Below are 20,056 nucleotides of genomic sequence, written 5' to 3' on the forward strand. Positions count from 1 at the left end.
TGTGGTAACTGACAGGGTCATGCAGACAAAAATACTTCATGAAAATAACGGGCACGCTTAATTTGACTGCACTGTTTGGTTGGGAGCAGGCATACAGCAGCTGTTACCAGAGAGGTGTCCATTGGCAGTCTCCTCAAAATTTACTAATGTCACAACAGAGGTAAAAATATAGTTGAAGATTGGTTGTTGATTGCCTTTCGGCTTTTCCTGGTTAGGGGTCACCACAGCGGAACTCCGGTCCGCTAATGATTGGCAGTAGATTTTTCACGAATGCCGAGGTGCCAGCTCGACGTTCAACCTTCAACGAAGGCACGCCCATTTACACGTCTTTCGAATGCCCACCCAACCACGGGGAGGACATGCAGACTCCACACACAAGGCACTCCCCGCACTCCAGCCGAGAATCGAACGGGAGAACCTCTTGCAGTGAGGCAACAACGCTACCGCTGCACCATCTTCATAGTTGATGATTGGTTGTACACAGTCTAAAAACATACTCTAGGGAATGCAGAACAGGCAGCAACAAATAAACATAAGTATTACTACCAATGAAATTGTAAGGAAAATAAACAAGTTTGTTTTTGAAGAAAACTATGCAATGTACACCTGCATACCCTTGAGACTGTAAGCACTACAACGGCTGGATGACTAGAACATACAGCTATAAAAGGTTGAATCTTTGGCTGAGATCAGCTTTCCTTCCTTTCCAGTTTAGCTTCCTTACTCTGAAGATTCTGCAATCAGGTTGAGCATCCTTTACCATCACAATTTTTGATGCTATGCTATACACTACACTCATCTCTGACCTACCAGATGAACTCATACTTTTTGCAATCATAAAAAAAGTTACGTACTACTAAATCTGCATGAGCAGATCCATCCTTGTCAATAGAAAGATTATTGCAGTCAGGCAAGCTCACGCTCATTTTCTCCATACTGCTCTGTACAACAGATTCCTCTAACTGTTATTCCATGGTAAGATATAACATAACATGTAAGAAAAGAAACTAAAGCACCTCTTAGCATAATTATCTTCTTTGAATAATGTGCCTGTTCTATTCACACAGCATTAAGCAACAGAAGTTATGTACATACCATAACTTGGCATCTGTGTTATTCTACTTCATTACTCCTCATGACTGGGTCTTGGATCCGATATCGGATCGGATCCGGCACTACGCAAGACAGATCCAAGGCTTGAGCTCCTCCCTCTCACATAATCCCCTTCTGCACTCTAACCTACATATCGAGTTTGCTTTCATTACCCCCTAGGATGTATATCTGAAGCTTTAAAGTAAGGGAACTCAACCCAGGAGTTTAAGGACTCCAGTTTCCTCAGATCCTCCCAGAGCATGGACAGGGAGAAGGTGGGCAGGAAGTGAGGAATAATGAAACCGGACAACACAGATGCAAAGTTATGGTAAGTACATAACTTAATTTGATGTTATCCATTTCCTTATTCCTCATGACTGGGTCAGAATCCCCGGCTACAATAGTATCCTGGGTGGCCCTATGGAAGGATATGCCTGAGCACTATGGAAACAAAAGATGCTGTTTCTGGAGACCATATCAAATTTGTAATGACAAACGAAGATGTGTGGAGTGGACCAAATGGCCGTAGCACATATGTCATCTATAGACATCCTAGCAGATAAGACAGAGTATGTAGCAATTGACCTGAGAGAGTGGGCCTTAGGTGGACAAGGTAATTCTAGGCCCCTGAGAGAACAAACGGTGGAAATACAGTTCGATATCCATTTGGAAACTATTGCCTTGGACACTGCTTGACCACGTTCATTCACAGAAGGCTACAAAAAAGAAGTTATGTACTTACCATAACGTTCCATCTGAGTAGTTAGACTTAATTTGTCATCAACCTGTGGACTTCGGATCTGGACCGGATCGGAGACAGCAGTTTCACCAGCAACAGATCCGAGCTCAAAGCTCCTCCCCTTACCCATAACACCACTGCACCTCCTTCCTTCCTTCAGATACAGTTTGCCACCCAACAAATGAGCCCGATCAGCAAAAACCTGACCCACAAGAAAACACAAGAGGGCCACAAAGGCACTATCTCTTAGCCCCTTCAGATGAATGAAACCAATAACAAAGCCAGGGGGAAGGAGGGAGGGACAGTTGACGACAAATGAAGTCTAACTACTCAGATGGAATGTTATGGTAAGTACATAACTTCTTTATCTGAAGTAGTTAACTTCATTTGGTCATCAACCTGTGGGACAGTCCCCAGCTACCATACCCTTGGGAGGCTCTCATGGAAGGATATTCTGGAGCACCACGGAGCCAAAGGATGCTTTCCCTCTGGAAATCATGTCCAATTTATAATGAGAGATGAAAGTACGAGATGAGGACCAAGTAGCCGCTAAAAAAATATCATCCAAGGATACTCTGGACCAAAAAGCAGCTGACGCAGCCATGAACATGGTAGAATGGGCATGAATCCTCCCCGGAATAGGCATACCTTTTTCAGTGTAAACCTGCAGAATGCAAAGGGAAATGCACTTGGCAGTTGTCACCTTGGAAACTGGTTTGCCCAGAAAAGGTCTAGTGAAGGACACAAATAACTGATCGACTTGCGAAAGGGCTTAATCCTGTGCAAGTAGAAATGTAACTATCTATGTACATCTAAGAAATGTAGTTTATATTCCCCCTTGTTCTGAAAATTTTGAAAAAAAAAACAGGCAGATTGATATTTGATTTTGAAGCCACTTTAGGTAAAAAGGAAGGATTAGTCCAAAGTGAGACCCTGCCTTTATGAAAAACCATATAAGGGGGTTTAACAAATAATGCTTGAAGTTCTGACACTCTCCTAGCCGAGGTGATGGCCACTAGGAAAGCAGTTTTCAAAGACAAAAATTTCAAGTCCACAGAGGCACCCGGCTCAAAGGGCAGAGCAACTAACACCTGTAAAACTAAGGTAAGATCTCAAGGAGGAGTGCGGGGTCCTTAACCAGAGGCCTTAAAAGAAACGTCCCTTTAATGAAGGTTTTGCAATGTCTGGAAGAAGCCAAGGACCCCATGTTTTCACCTACATGGAAATTAGAAATGGCAGCCAGTTGAACTTTCACTGTAGAAGAGCTGGCACCCTGCTGGAAAAGGTATGCTAAAAAAAAAAATCAAGAACCGCTGGCACTGGAGCTGTAAAAGGATCTAAATCTGGCTGAGAAGCCCAGATCGAAAAATGCTTCCACTTACTATGGTAAACTTCTCTGGTAGAGGACTTATGGGCTGCCACCAGAATAGACCTAACAGGGAAAGTAAGTCTGAGAGTCCTTGCAATCAATGGAACTGAAGCAGCCAAGCCGTGAGCTTCAGACTGCCCAGGTCTGGAAGAGGAATCCCCAAAGGGTTTGAGATAAGATCTGGAATCGGATCCAAGATCAGACGAGGAGCTACCAGATGAGACCACAGACAGGGAAACCAGATCTGGGAAGGCCAGAATGGGGCAATGAGGATGACTTTGCTCCCCAACCGAAGAGCCTTCTGTAAAAAACTTTGTCATGAGGGCTAACAGAGGATATGCATAAAGATGACCAGGAGCTCAAGCATGGACCAGAGCATCTCTGGGGAATCAGAGCAAAGAACTCGCTGCACTTCACGTTGGAAGGAGATGCGAAGAGATCGCAGCAAGCCCGACCCCACTTGAGGAAGATTTGCTGTGCTACGCAAGGATTCAGAGACCACTTGTAAGGCATCAGGATAGTTCTGCTCAATTTGTCCACTAGTATGTTGGACCGACCCAGAATGTGCATTGCTATCAAAAAAGTTGGTGGAGATCGCCCATTCCCACACTCTCATGTCCTCTCGACAAAGGGGGTAGGATCTGGTTCCTCCCGGTTTGTTGATGTACCAGACCAATGACATGTCTGTCTTAATTGCAACAGTTCCCAGAGGAAGAAAGGAATGAAGGACCTGCAACGCTAATAAGACCGCCCTCATCTCCAGAACACTGATATGAAGACTGGTCTCGTTTAGGGACCATGTGCCATGGACTGTCCTGCCCGAGCAATGCCCCCCAACCCTAGTTGGGAGGCGTCCATGGTCACAGTGGCTTAGGGGAGGGGCTACAACAAAGGACTGCCCCTCTACTATCTCCAGAGAGTGAAGTCACCAGAGGAGGGACTTCCTGCATGCCTCGCTTTTGCAAATCAGATACGTCAATGGCAGATCCAACAAAGACCACTGGACTGCCAAAGTCCACTGTAGAACCCGCATGTGAAAATGAGCACAAGGAAGAACAGTGATAGTGGCTACCATGGATCCTAGAGCTCTTAACACTGCTACAGCTAGGGGAAAGGGATACTGAAGAATCACGAGAACATGAAGATGTAGGCTCCAAACCCTCTCTGGAGTCAAAGACTTTGGATTGCAATGTGTTTCTTCTCGCACCTATATAGTCCAGGACTTGAACCGGTTCTAGAGAGGACTTGGCTATATTTATAGTGATGCCCAGCAAGTCTGACAATTTCCAGAAATAATCCCTGGCTTGACAGAGTAGATGCCTGGTGGGAGCGGCAAGGAGCCAATCGTCCAGGTACGGATAGACCTGTATGCCTTGAAGCCTCAGGTGAGCCTCTACTGCTGTCATGACCTTGGTGAACACCCTGGAGGCTGTGGTGAGACCAAAGGGTAAGGCCAGGAACTGGTAGTGATTGGCCCCTAGACAAAAGCGGAGAAATCTCCTGCAGCATCTGTGCATTTTTATATGGTAGTACGCATCCTTGAGGTCTATTGAGCACATCCAGTCATTTTCCTGCAGATAAGACAGGATGGACTGTAAGGTGACCATCTGGAACTTTTCTTTGGCAATTGCCAGGTTCAGAGTGGAAAGGTCGCGAATCGGCCCGGAGTCCCCCATCTTTTTTGGCACCACAAAGAACCTGGAATAGATGCCTGATCCAGATTGATCTGGGGGGACAGGCTGGATGGCCCGCTTGCTTACCAGCTTTTCTACTTCAATCGCTGCTGCCTCCCTTTACGCAGGTGGAATGTCTGGGAGGTGCTTTGGGGGAGAGGGACGTGTCACAAAGGGAATTGTGTAACCTCTGGAGATTATTTGGAGCATCCAATGGTCTGTTGACACGGACTCCCACACCATCAGGTGCACAGAAAAATGGCCCCCAACGGTCTCTAGAGCAAAGCAGTCGGGCAACCCCTCAGGGCTGCTGCGCGGGTCTGAGAATGGTTCCATACTCTAATCTCTTCGGACCCCCCTGCCTCTGGGCCACGTCTGTCTTGCCCCCCTCTGCCTCTAGGGGAAAAGGAGTCCTGAGTGTCCCAGGAATACTGAGATTTCTGAAACCACATCTTTTGCCTCTGCTTATTCCTAGAGAAGGATCTCTGGGGGTTAGAGAAGCGGATCCTGATGGCAGACAGCGTCTTCCCTTCCTTCTCACTCTGGATTAGTGTCTCACAGACTCTTCCCAAGCAAGGAAGACCGGCATAGGGAGCATTCGCAAACGATGCCTTGAAGGGTTCAGTGAAATTACATAGCCTGAGCAAGGTGTGTCACCTCATGGCAACACCGGATCCAGCCACCTGTGCCGCTCCTGCAGTGGTATGAGAAAGGAGTCATATGGACATGCTGATAACTGCTTTCAGAGTGGCCATCCGTGTAGAGAATGTGCGTTTATCCTCTGGCCACATGGACTCCGGGGGAAACGCAGTGTACTCTGATCAGGTCATGCTGCAGTCTGGTAACATGGGTCATATAATTCAGCCCCCTTATACAAAAGGTGGGGGCGCTCAAGATTTTATGAATTGGCTCCACGGTGTCCAGCTCTTTCCATGACCTGGTGGTAATGAGGTTCACCAGGGGGTCCATGGGGGGGGGGGGGCACCCAAGAAGTAGATGGGCCCGTGTCGAATGACTCCAGGAACACAGTCTCATCCGAGGAAGACTTGGGGGCGGACCAATCCCCCCTGCTGGTGCAGGACCTCCATGCTGTCTCCAAAGGAAACATCCTCAGGGGGGGGGGTGATCTGTGGGAGCCTTCTCTTTCCTCCAAGTCTATATCCTCTGAGGGACTCAGGGGGGGGGTGTCCAGGTGCCTCCTCTTGCACTTGTGTTTGTGAGGAACCTCTTTAGTGGGACTGTCTGGAGAGGACTCTAACAGCCTGCGTTTCCCTCAAGGGGAACGGTCTGGGGCATGTCGAGCACAGGCAGAATGGCAGAAGCTGCATCCAGAAGAGAAAGGGTTAGGGCGGACTCCAAGAAAATGGTCAGGGGCCTCGATCCATGTGAGAAAACCCTCTCCATGGTGTCAAATGCCAAAGGCGAGCGAGCCTCCACTGAATGAGAGGATGGTCTTCCTGGATCCAACATGGGGATCGGAGCTGAGCCCGAAGGCGCAGAGACCCCGAGGGGTAGGCTGTGACCCGACAAGGTTGGCACTGATGGAGAAAAACCCAACCCTTCAGATCCGACGCCCAGGCTACGGCTCCAAGAGCTCTGGACAGACTCGGTCGGACCCGACATGCTCAAGGCAACTGGTAGACGGTACCATCGACGCCAGCCCCGACTCCGGAATCTCTTGGATCCAGGGACTCTGAAACCAGAGGAATGATCAGAGGAGGAGAAATCAGGGCAAACAGCGGTAGTGAGCTATCCCCTCCAGAGGGAGAGGGTGCCAGCGAGACCTCCATTTGCAACTGGGTGTGAATAAACCTTTGCATCATTCTGTTCATATCGGTTTCCGATAAGCTTCTAGTAGTCCTTGAAGAGGCCACAGACGCTGGACGGAAAGGACGGTGTATGGAGGCCCTAGACGGAGGTACAAACCTCCTCCGGCTCTGGGGAAAACCTCTGAGAATGGAGCAGAGGGGAGGTCGGCCTGGTAATAGCAGGTAGCTTGGCAGGAGAATCTGCTGTATCAGAGCATTCCAGGGACCTCTTACTTCCCTTTTTTCTCTCTCTGTCTGTCTTTCCTAGACTCCCCATCCCAGGTCTGTGGTCAGGATAGTGAGTCCCGTACTAGGAGGGAAAGGAGGACACAATAGCTGAAGATGTGGTCACAGCCATGACCGCAGACACAGTAGACGAGGAGGCAGCCGCCTTCATACAAGGGAGAAGCCTCTTCAAAATTAGCTTGGCCCTGCGGTCTTTCCCGGCCCTGGAGTTAAACCCTGTGCATATGGAGCACTCTGTGGACAAGTGCACTGCCCCCAAACATACAACACACAGAGGGTGGCCATCCACCGGTGACAACTTATGGACAGACTGTGTATTTCTTAAAGATCAACTTCTGTTGATCAGGACATTGTCAAGCCCAAATGGTACAAGGTATCAAAGGGGCACACACACTCAAATATGAGGCAGGAAAAGGGAAGAAGGTCTGCATTAACTACACTAACCCAAAAGAAACTACTTTAACTTTTTTTTTGACCTAACTGAGAATGATTAGGGGAAATTCCCCTAAACTGCCTTACCAGCCTGAAGCTCAGGGGATCACACATTGTATGCGAAGCCACGGCAAACAAGATCTGGGGGAAGGTAGGAGGTGCAGTGGTATTATGGTTAAGGGGAGGAGCTTGGAGCTCAGATCTGCTGATGGTGAAACTGCCGTCTCGGATCCGGTCTGGATCCGAAGCCCACAAGTTGATGACCAAATGAAGTTAACTACAGATCAACTGATCAGATTTTCTGAAAGCTTTCGTCCTGTGCAAGCAAAATCTTAACTGTTGATGTACATCTAATACATGGAGGAGGTATTTGCCTTTATTGGAATGATTTGGAAAAAAGACAGGTAACTGAATAGAGTGGTTGAGGTTAGTTTCAGTGGTTATCATGGGCAGGGAGATATTAGTTCTCAAGGCCACACTGTCTTTGTGAAAAATTATATATGGTGGCTTGGACAATAAAGCTTGTAACTCAGACTATGCTAGCTGAAATTATGGCAAGAAAGGCAGTCTTCCAGGACAAGAACTTAATGTCACAGGAATGAGCCGTCTCAGATTTTTTGCATGACAGACCAACACCATAGTCATATCCCAAGGGCAGGAAGGATCTTTGACAGGGGGCCTCAGGAAAAATACACCTTTCATGAAAGCATTGCATGGTCTGGAAGAAAAAGTAGGCTCCCTACTAACATGAAAACTGGAAATGGCTGCCAACCTTGGCTTATGGTAGGGAAACTGGCACCATCTTGATAGAGAAAAAAAACAAAAGAATATCTGAAACTGGAGCTGAAAAGGGGTTGAGACTCCTTTCAGCAGCCCATAAGAAAAACATTTCCACCAACTGAGTTTTTGAGTTGACAGCTTCTGACAGGCAACAACAACTTAACAGGTGAAGCCAGCCTAGACTCTTAGTATCACAGGAAGAAGGGAACAGAGGTACACTGTTTTTAACTCTGAGGGATGAAATATGAGATTCTGAGAGCAATGTGGATCATGGGGGCACTTCAGCCTGTTGGCTTTCGGTAGTACCTTGGGAAATCGGTGGATATGCATAAAGGAGACCCAAAGGCCCGTCGTCAACTACTGCATTTCTCGCAGACTCCCGCTCTGGGGGATCAGGGCAAAGTACCTGCTACATTTGTTGTTCTGTTCACTGGGGATTCAAAGAGACTGCAGCAAGACTGGCCCCATTGGTTGAATATCTGTGATGCCACTCATGGATTCAGGGACCACTCATGCAGGCTCAAGATGGACCTGCTGAGTCTGTCTGCCAACACGTTGGACTCCCAGGGTATGAGAGTTGTAAGAAAGCAACTGGAAGAAATCGCCCATTCCCACACTGTAATGGCCACTCTATACAGCGGATAAGACAGTGTCCACCCCTGCTTATTGATGTACCAGACCACTGACATTCTATCTGTATGAAATGCAATTGTCCCTAGAGGAAGGCAATCCTGAAAGGCTTGCAACGTCAGAAGGACTTATCTTATCTCTAAGACGTTTACTGTGGATATAAAAAGTGTACACACCTCTGTTAAAATGTCTTTGTGAAAAAAAAAAAAAAAAAAAAAAGAGACCACAATAAATCATTTCAATACCTTTCCCACCTTTAGTGTGACCTACAACCTGTACAATTTAAATGAAAAACAAACAAATCTGTTGGGGGAAAAATATAAAAAAAACAAAAAAGTAAAAACATACAATAAGCTGGTTGCATAAGTGTGCACACCCTTAAACTAATACATTGTTGAAGCACCTTTGATTTAATTATATCATTCAGTCTTCTTGGGTATCTATCAGCATGGCACATCTTGACGTGGCAATATTTGCCCACTCTTCCTTGCAAAAGTGCTCCAAACATATCAGATTGTGAGGGCATCTCTTGTGCACAGCCCTCTTCAGGTCACCCCACAGATTTTCTATTGGATTTGGGTCTGGGCGCTGGCTGGGCCATTCCAAAACTTTAATTTTCTTCTGGTGAAGCCATTCTTTTGTTGATTTGGATGTACGCTTGGGGGCATTGAGTTGAAAGGTGAAATTCCTCTTCAGCTTTCTAGCAGATACCTGAAGGAGTGGTCCAAAAGAGACTGGTATTTGGAACTGTTCATAATTCCCTCCACCTTGACTAAAACCCCAATTCCAGATGAAGAAAAGCATCCCCAAAGAATGATACTGCCACCACCATGTTTCACCATGGGGATGGCGTTCTTTTGGTGTTGCGAAGTGTTGTTTTTGCGCCAAACGTACCTTTTGGAATTGTGGCCAAACAATTCAACTTTGGTCACATCAGACCATAACACATTTTCCCACATGCTTTTGGGAGACTTTACGTATTGTTTTGCAAATTTTAGCGAGGCCTGGATGTTTTGTGTAAGAAAAGGCTTCCATCTTGTTACCCTACCCCACAGCCCGACATATGGAGAATACGGAAGATTGTCACATGTAGTACACAACCACTACTTGCCAGAAATTCCTGCAGCTCTTTCAGTGTTGATATAGGTCCACTTGGCAGCCTCCCTGTCCAGTTTCTGTCTCGTCTCCATCAATTTTGGAGGGACGACCAGTTCTTTGCAACATCGCTGTTGTCCCATATTTTCTCCACTTTTTGATGACTGTCTTCACTATGTCCATGGTATATCAAATGCTGTGGAAATGTTTTTGTACCCTTCTACTGACTGATACCTTTCAACAACGACATCCCTTTGATGCTTTGTATGCTCTGCGAACCATAGCTTTTGCTGTAGCAGGCAACTGAGTAAATGTCAGGAAAACCCTACTAGGACAGCTGAACTTTACTTGGGGTTAAATCAGAGTATTTTTAATTGATGGCAGGTGTGTGCACCCAAGAAGACTGTTGAAGCACCTTTTGATTTAATTACAGCAGGGTGTGCACACTTATGCAATCAGCTTATTGCACATTTTTTACTTTTTATATTTTTCCCCCAACAGATTTGTTTTTGAAATGAATTGTACAGTTTTATAGGTCACATTAAAGGTGGGAAACATTTTGAAATGTGGTTTCATTTCTTATATCACAAAACCTGGCATTTTAACAGGTGTACACTTTTTATATCCACTGTATGTGCAACTTGGTCCTTTGTAGGGGACTTCTGCTCTTAAAATGCCTCCCACCACCCTAGTAGTAAAGAATCTGTGGTCACTGTGGCTGTGGGAGGGGGAAGAGAAAAAGGTCAGCCTCAGAGGAGATCAGTCGCATGTAAATGGGTGCCAGTCATATCTGCATAGACACAAGATGATACAGAATAGACCATTGGACTACTAGTGTCCACTGGAGTACTTGCATATATTATCTTGCTAAAAGTATAAGGAAGATAGCTGCTGACATGGACCCCAGAGTCTTGAGAATGAGTTACTCCTGTGACGATGGGACCTCTAGAATCATCTTGACCTGCTGTCTGAAAATCCAGTCTCGGAGTGGCAAAGCTGCATTTTCTGTCGCTGGGTTTCTATAAACTAGAGACTTCACACAGGAGTCAGTTTTGATCTGGCCACATTGATTGTAATGCCTAACTTGTTGAAGGTCTCCAAAAGAAACTGCATTGCTAATGTCAGTCAATGTCTAGTGGGTGCTGTGAGGAGACCATCATCTAGGTATAGAAAGACCTGGAATCCCTGTAGTCTCAAGTGAGCTGTGAATACTGCCAAGCATTTGGTACACACCAGGGGGAGGGAGTGGGGGGGTGGCAAGTCCAAAGGGCAAAGCTCTGAATTGACAATGGCTGGCATCCTGACAGAAGCCCAGATGCCTCCTGCAGCACCTGTACCTTGATGTGACAGTAGGCATCCTGGAGGTCTACGGAGTGCATCCACTCATGCTTGTGCTAAAGTGGCAGCATGGACTGAGCAGTGACTACCTGGAACTTAAAACTTCTTCACAGATTCAACTTGCTGAGGTCCAAAATCGAACGCAGGTCCCCGGTCTTAGAGAATAAGTTCTGGACTCTCTTTGCCCTGCTGTGACATCCTAGATGTCTTTTTTCTAGAAGTTTTAGAATTTCTCTTTGGGCCAGCTCTTTCTGATTGTGAGGCGCATTGGGGAGAACTCTCTTGGGACTTGTAGGTGGTTGGGAAAGGGGAATGTAATAACCCCTGGATCGATACTAAGCACCCACAGATTATTTATGGCTGTCCAGGCATTTGGGTGCAACAAGAACCAACCACTGACTACAGGACACCGTCTCAGGGGCACTGAAAGGGCTTCTCAGAGAAGGGTTTTCTAAAGTCCTGGTTCTGCGGACATCTTCTGCCTCTGGGGTGGCATCTACCATTGAACCCTCTTCCACAGCATCCAGAAGTGGAATCCTCAGAAGCATCCAGGAAGGAACCCTGTGACTTTCAAAACAAAGCTTCTTACCACCCCGTTGGTTCTTGGAAAAAGATCTTTTGGGGGGGGGGGGCAAAGAATTCCATCACTACTGCTAACATCTTCCCTTTCTGCTCACTGAGAGTGAAAGTCTCCTTGACTGATGGTCCAAAAAGCAAAGAATCAAATGGGGTATTCGTGAAAGACACCTTGAGTTCCACAAACCCACACAACCTCATCCACACAACACCTCAAGGCAATGCCTGTACCAGACGCTCAAGAGGTGCCCTCAGCAGCATTAGTGACTGACCTCATTGAAGAGTTGGCAAAAGAGGATAGAGGGTGAGCTGGGGAGAGACCTTGGATATCCTCCACAGACAAACTGAAACAGATTTGGTTAGTTCAGCAACCAAATCTCTTTGGACGCAGGTAAAGTGCACCAAATAGTTTAGTGCTTTTGAGCCAAATGTAGCTGAGCCATAGATGTGCTTCCAGTGTTTATCGCTCGAAACTCCCAGTTTGGTGGATGGACGGTGGAGCTCTGGTCAGCCAGCTCCTTTTTAGAAGCCTCGGCAACCACAATGGCATCAACTAGAATGCCTTTGCTCTAATGCAACCTATCAGAAGGGGGACTCGAGAACTTGTCAGCCTTCTTGAGGACTGATTGCACTGTGTCAGGTTCCTTCCACGCCCTGTGCGAAATAAGGTCAATGAGCTCGTTCACTGGGGGGGGGGCATCCAGGAAGTAGACGGGCCCATCCTGAAAGCCTTCAGAACACAGATTCCTCCAAAGATGGGGGTTGGGAAGACCATTCACCTTTTTGTTTCAACAGTTCTAAAATGTCTCCAAAGGAGATGTCGTCTGGCGGAGGGGGAACCCGTCCCTCTCATCGAAATCTGTGTCTTCCATGAGGGACTCCAATGGGAGAGTCCAAGTGCCTCCTCTTGCACTTTCTCTTTCATGGCACCTCCTCAGTGTGGGGCTCAAAGGAGGACACTGAAGAGAGGTGAACCCCCCGGGGGTTAGTATCTATCACAGTCTACCACAAATGTTATACAAATTTAGAAACAAGCCCCTAAGATGGAATCTCACTACCAACAAATGTCACAATAAATGGAGGAAACTGCTGGCCCTGAGAAATTAAACTATCCCATGTTAGAATCACCCTCAGAAGGCTTGGGTGTAAGATCTGTACCTGCAAATTCAAGCAGAAATTAAAGATTATTTATGTCAGCATGTCAGCCAAAGATGAACAGAAAGCACTTTTTAGCTATGTCAAGAAACTTGGGAATGATGATGAGCATCTCAAATGGTACCATCTACTGAGGAGACATTGCTTAGGAAGGTAGATGTGATGAAAGTAATGTGCAGTATCAGAACAGATCATGATCTATTGTGCATTATTGAAAATAAACTAAAGAATATCATCACAGGCAGAAAAGCTTAAAAGATATGCAAATAAACAAAAGGAAAAGTATAAAATCTAGTTACTGATGACAAAAAAGATTTCTACAGAATTAGGAAACAAGGCAAAAGGAATTGAAACACCATCAAAAAAAAGAAAAAAATTGATATGTTTTGGAGAAATATCTTTGAAGATCCTATGGATCATAAAAAGACACTGAATGAACAGAAATAGTAAAAGAAAGAAATTCAAATGTACAGGATATAAAATAGGATGACAGAACAGCCAGAGAGATTGAAATAAATTTAATGTTGTTGTCTTTCGGCTTTTCCCGGTTAGGGGTCACCACAGCAGAACTCCGGTCTGCTAATGATTGGCAGTAGATTTTGTGATGAACACTGAGGTGCCAGCTCGACGTTCAACCAAGGCACACCCATTTACGCATGTCTTTCGAACACCCACCCAAATGCGGGGAGGACATGCAGACTCCACACAGAAGGCAATCCCCACACTCCAGCAGAGAATCGAACCTCTTGCTGTGAGGCAACAACGCTACCACCGCGGATATTGAAATAAAGTTAATAAAAGTCCTAATTGGAAAACTCCAGGCCCAGATGCAGTATTTAACTTCTGGCTAAAATATTAACATTTTTACATGAAGATTTAGCCATGAGTAAGAAAAAGAAGTTACGTCTTACCATAACATTCCATCTTTGTTGTCGATCTTCACTATTCCTTGACTGTGCCCTGTCATGAGCCTCGGAAATGATTTAGAAGTTATTCCAGCTCACGCCTTCAAATAAAACTCTTGAGTTTAGCGCTACCCATAATGCTCCTCACAAGGTTATCTCAGATAGAGTTTGCAAACAGTGACGGACAAGGAATAACAGAGAGGCCATATCTGAGTCTCTTAGCATGAAGCCAATCTTTGGAGAGATCAGATCCACCAAGAGATCTAAAGGCAGGAGGATGGAGGGGGAAATGTCAAGGATTAGTGAAGATCGACAACACAGATGGATCGTTATGGTAAGACGATTTCTTTATCTGATGGCAATCTTCATGTAATCCTTGAATGTGGGACAGAGTCCCTAGCTACCTGAATCTTGGGAGGTCTCACTGAAGAATATTCCTGAGCACCATCGAGCCGAATGATGTACGTCCCCTAGAGACTAGGTCCAGCTTGTAATGCATAATACATGTATGAGGAGATAACCATGTTGCCTCTGCACAAGCATCATCTAAGGAAGCTCTGGCATGAAAAACTGCAAAGGCTGCTATTACTCTAGTTGAATGGGCTTTTACAAGTTCTGGTAGGTGCACTCCCTTTTTATTACAGACAAAAGTGATAGTCTCTAAGCCATTTGAGTAACTTTAGAGACTGGACTTCCCAATGTGACTGAAAAAGAAAATAGCTGATCATACTTTGATTTCCTTTGTTCTGTTGAGATAGAAACATAATTGTACACATCTAGTAAGTGCAGGCAGTACTCCCCTTTATTGGAAAGGTTGGGGAAAAAAGACTGGGAGTTGTATAGTCTGATTGATATCTGACTTGAAGACAACCTTTGGAAGGAAGGAAGGATTTGTTTACAGGGAGACCCTGTCTTTATGAAGGATTAGATAGGGAGGTTTGCATAAGGCCTGAATTTCAGATATTCTTCTAGTAGAAGTGATAGCCATCAAGAATAAAGTTTTGCATGACAAAAGCTTCAAGTCACAAGTGGCAGAAGGTTCAAAAGGATAACAAGTAAGAAACTGAAGTACTAGACTCAAATCTCATGGTACTGACTATTCTTTATATCGAAGTCCGAGCATTAAGGTTCCTTTCAAAAAGGCTTTGCAAAGTTTATCGGACATAACGGAGAAACCATTTAAAACAATATGAAAAGTTAGAGATCGCAGCAAGATACACTCAAATAGAAAAGGCTGATGTTCCTGTTTCAAAAAATCAAAAACTCCAGAACTCTATCAATATGTGCAGAATATGGATCAAGATTAGAGTCTAATGACCATTTAGTGAACTTTAGCCACTTGCTAAGATACAATTTTCTTGTTGAAGGTTTGTGGTGGGCTAGAATGATGTGTTGGACTGGGGAGGTAGGAGAAGAATGCCTGGCAATCATGGGAACTGGAGAAGCCATGCAGTGAGCTTAAGATGCTAAAGATTTGGATGAACCATCTCCTGTGGGTAGGACGATCGGTCTGTAGCTGGGTCCAGTATCCAGGGTTTCTGAAGCAGATGAGGCCACAGGAAGGGAAACCAGACCTGTCGAGGCCAGAATGGGGCAATGCGAAATATGTTGATCTTAGACCTGTTGGCTTTCTTTAGAAACTGGCATATTAGAGGAATCGGGGGAAATGCATACAGTAGACCAGGGGGCCAATCATGAAGGACAGTGTTGCTGGGTGACTCCCCTGGTGGGGGGGATTAGGGCAAAGTAACTGCTGCACTTGTTGTTCAGAGGGGACGTGAAGAGGTTGCAGCAAGGTTGGCCCCAGTGGCGAATATCTTTTCCACCAACACCAAATTAAGAGACCACTCTTGAGGCATGACGATGGTTCTGCTCAATTTATCTGCAATCATGTTAGAGCTCCCCAGAATGTGCACTGCTACTAGAAAGCAGTCGGAAGATACTGCTCATTGCCATACTCTAAGCACTTCTTGACAAAAAGGGTAAGATCTGGTTTCCCCCTTGCTTGTTGCTGACCCATACTACTGACATGTTTTTTGTCTGAATCTCAATTGTTCCCAAGGGGAGGGTTTCTTGGAATACCTGCAATGCTTAAAAGCACTGCCCTCATCTCTAGAACGTTAATGTGCAAATTGGCCTCCAGCTGGGACCAAGTGCCTTGGACTATCTGTCCCAGATAATGACCCCCCCCCCCTTATCTGGGATGCATATGTGGTCACCATGGCTTAGGGTTGAGGAGGGATAAAGGGATGGGCGCAATGGGATTTCACTGAAGTGAAGCCTCCAACTCATGTCTTCCTTGCATTGACTGGTGATCATAACTAGATGGGACACTGGCTGATTCAGTAAGGTCCATTAGGACACCGGGAGCTATTTCACATACATCTCGCCAAGGGACTAAAGTGACAGAGGCTGCTACTGACCATAGACTTTGTAGAAGGAGCCTCACTGTTACGTTATTGCTGTGAATAATCTGGCTGACTTGTGATTGTACTCTGTAGTCTTTCTATGGGAAGATACGCAATGCCACTGATTCTATCAAGCACAGCTCCAATGAATTCCAACTGTTGGGATGGTTCTAAAATGAGATTTTCAGTTTATAGTAATTCCCAAGTCGGAACAAAGGAGAAGACTATAATCCCATGGCCTTTACAAGTTGATGCCTGGTGGGAGTGGTAAAGGAGCCAGTCATCTAGATATGGAAACACACTGAATCCTAGCAGTCTGAGGTGATCTGCTACCATTGCCATGCATTTGGAGAACACTCTGGGGGCTGTGGTGAGACCAAAGGGCATTGCCCTGAACTGGTAGTGACTGGCTCCCAGCCAGAAGTGCAGAAACCTTCTGGACTGCTTGTCCATTTTTATATGGTAATACACATCATGAAGATGTATTGAGCACATCCATTTGTCTTTTTCCAGGAACGGAAGTATAGACTGAACAGAGACCATCAGGAATTTGGTTTGCTGAACCAATTTGTTCAACAAAGATCCAAAACTGGTCTCCAGTCCCCCGTTTTCTTTGGCACTAAAAAGAATCTGGACTAAACCCTGGATCCTCTCTGGTCTGGTGGGACTGCTTGGAGGACTTTTTGTCGAGCAGTTTTTGAATTTCCAAGACTGCTGCATCCCTGTGACTAGGTGGAACACCAGAGTTCTTTAGGCTTTTTGGTTCTTCTGAAAAAGGAATATTGTAACCTCTGGTTAGAATCCTCTGCACCCAATTGTCCATAGTTATTCTTAGCCAGGCAAACTGGTGCAAGGATAAATCACCCCCCCCCCAACTGCCTCCAGAGGAAGGCAATTGGGCCTCCTTTCAGGAGTGCTGATAAGAGTTAACAGGTTAAGAATCCCTGAAACCCTGATTCTGCGGGCCACCTCAGTCTGTTGTGAGGCATCTTCCATTGTTACTCCACCTCTGCCCCAGGGGAAGTCATTGCCACTCGAGTCCTGGAAAGGCCCTTGGAACTTACTGAACCATAGCCTCCCACTTCTCTGGTTCCTGGAATAGGGCCGCTAAGGAGTGGAGAAGCATACGCCCATGGCAGAAACGGCCTTCCCAACTTTCTTACATCTGGCCAGTGTGTCTAACCATGGGACTGAACAGAGATGTTCCGTCAAATGAAGCACTGATAAAAGAAGACTTAAATGGCTCCACAAAATCACATAAGCACATCCAGGTGTGCCTCCTGATGACTATGCCTGAACCCGCTGCTCTTGTTGTCCCTTCGGCAACATGAGCAATTAGCCTCATGGAAGAGTTGGAAATGGACTCTAGGGTGGCGAGCTGAGAAGCCACTTTGTCTCTAGCTCCTTTGGCTACTGCTCCTGCAAGAGTATCTGACAGCTGTTTAATCAGATCTCTTTGAAGTCTGGTAAAATGTGTCATGTAATTCAAGGACCTGAGAGTGAAGGTCGAAGCGTATATGCGCTTCCCAAGTCTATCCATTGTCCTAGACTCTGTTAGGACGACGGATAGTAGGACTTTTATTTAGCAAGTTCCTTCCTGGTAGCTGCTGCTACTACCATGGTTTCCATGGGAACTCCCCTGGCCCAATGTTTCATGATCCTGAGGGGCTGAAAGGACATGGTCTGGTCTCTCTGAAATTGGCACAATAGAGTCGGGTAACTTCCAAGCCTGCTGAGCAATCAACTTCATGAGATCATCAGCGGGCAGAAAAATCCAAGAGGTAGAGAGCTGGGTACGAAAAGCCTCTAGGTATAATCGATTCCTCAGAAGAAGGCTTGAGGGAAGTCCAGCCACCCTTCTGTTTCAGGATCTCTAGGATGTCACCAAAGGAAACCATCTTCAGGGCGTGACATAGGGGAACCTTCCCCCTCATTGAAATTGGCAGCTTCTGTGAAGGACTCTTGTGGGTAGACAAAGTGCTTCCTCTTGTACTTGCTCTTCAAAGGTACCTCTCTGGCGGGGTGTTCCGGAGAGGTAGCCAAAGAAGGCAAACACTGTGGTTTGATCCGGAGTCTTTTGTAACCTCTGTCCCAGGGAAGAGACTGGTGAAAGCTTCAGCTGGGGGGGGGGGGGGCGGCAAGATGTTTGGTCAGACAAGGGGGCACAGACTTTGTCCACAATGGACAAGGCACTCTCCATGGCCTGGAAGGCAGATCATCCATAGAGGGATGAGAGCCCGGAACCAAAATAAACCCTTTCAGAACCGTGGTCCCACGCCGCACTGAGAAGGCCGCCTCAGAAGCTGAAGCCAGAGTCGAGCTTACATATGCCAAAGCACAGAGGGGCATGGAGGGATCAAAGATGAACCCTGCCCCTTGGAATCAGCAATGAAGCCCGAATCCTGGGAGGTCTCCAGACCCGAAAAACCTGAAGAACTCAAGGTAGCCATCAGTGCCAGAGAAGGAGCTCTGACTGGCACAGATACAGTTGAAGCCAGGAGGGTTGGTACCGGGGGCCCCAAAAGCTCTGCTGGAGTTGAAGGAGGAATAAAGGCTGGAGTGGAAGAAGGCAAGGTTCTAGAGCCAAAATGGCTAGGAACCATGGAAGGAGGCAATCCCTCGTCGCAAGGAGCTGCTTCACCAGTCTCATATCATCAGATTTGGTTAGACTCTTGGTGACTATCAACTCATCTTTTAAGTCACCAAACCAACAGATTTCAGCTTTGTTTATCAGGTCAGTTATATAAGCTGCAAAAGTTTCCCCTGGTTTCTGATTTCTTGTGTAAAACAAATGCCTCTTTAATGTAATATTTGTCTGGGGGTTACGCATTTCCCTGAATTTGAACTTCAAACACTTGGGGTCCTCCCTTGATTCAGCCTGTATAACAATACCATGGTTTTCACCTTCTCCTTCATATACTGCTGGTGGATACACAAATGAACGCTCTCTTTCAATGGCCTCAGACCCAGCTAGGTTTAGCAAAATGAATGCCGTAGTGCGTGCATCTTTGTCACAATAAACTGCTTGTATAAAAATATCATACCCTTGCTAAATTTTCTCCATTTCTCTGCACTATTCTGATCAAATACAAGGGGTGAGGGGTTTCGAAATCTGTCTACTTTATTAGCACATACCAGTGAAGAATTTTGCAAATACACCCAAACATAAACACATATATAGATGCCAGAGATTTATGCCAGTAGTTGCAACTATGCCCGATAGCAAGACAAGCCTCTGAATAACTCAACTCTGCGAAATAAGTCTCTCAGGCACTGTAATACTCTTGAAATCACTGTACTATAAGAAATCGTCTCATCAGTGTAAGAAACATTTCGAAAGAACTGCACTGTGAGAAAAAACTGGGCAGAACAAGCTCAGACAAAAACATTTCAAAGTAGTTGCACTTTGCGAATAAACAATACACAGCACACAAACTTCCATAAAATGGTGGTACTTTGCTAAATAACTCTTTACAGTGCAAGAGACACCCTGTAATGGTGGCACTTTGTGAATAGATACACCTAGCACAAGAAACATTTTGAAATGACTTATTTCGACTGCACTTTATGACACAGTTGCACTTTGCACACAAACTCACTCTTCGGAATAAATTCACAGTAATAAGCACACACAATGTAAGCACTTTTACACACTGAGATGCTTCTAAAAAGAAGTTATGTTCTTACCATAACGTTCCGTGTGTGTTGTCATCTAGTCCTTTATTCTCACTTGTGGATCGGATCCGATAGGTTGGATCCATCTCTGGCAATTTTCCAGCTTGAGGCCTTCAGCAAAGCTCATAGGATATA

General features: G+C 45.8%; 1 protein-coding gene across 1 annotated transcript in view; it reads right to left on the minus strand.

Moving 5' to 3' along the window:
- Positions 1 to 20,056, minus strand: part of FBXO25 (F-box protein 25) — an 813,655-nt gene that overhangs the window by 303,118 nt on the left and 490,481 nt on the right. The gene's annotated exons all lie outside the window — the stretch shown is intronic.

The sequence above is a fragment of the Protopterus annectens genome, chromosome 1.part1 (assembly GCF_019279795.1).
Source record: "Protopterus annectens isolate FY-2018-M chromosome 1.part1, PAN1.0, whole genome shotgun sequence".
NCBI classification, from domain to species: domain Eukaryota; kingdom Metazoa; phylum Chordata; order Ceratodontiformes; family Protopteridae; genus Protopterus; species Protopterus annectens.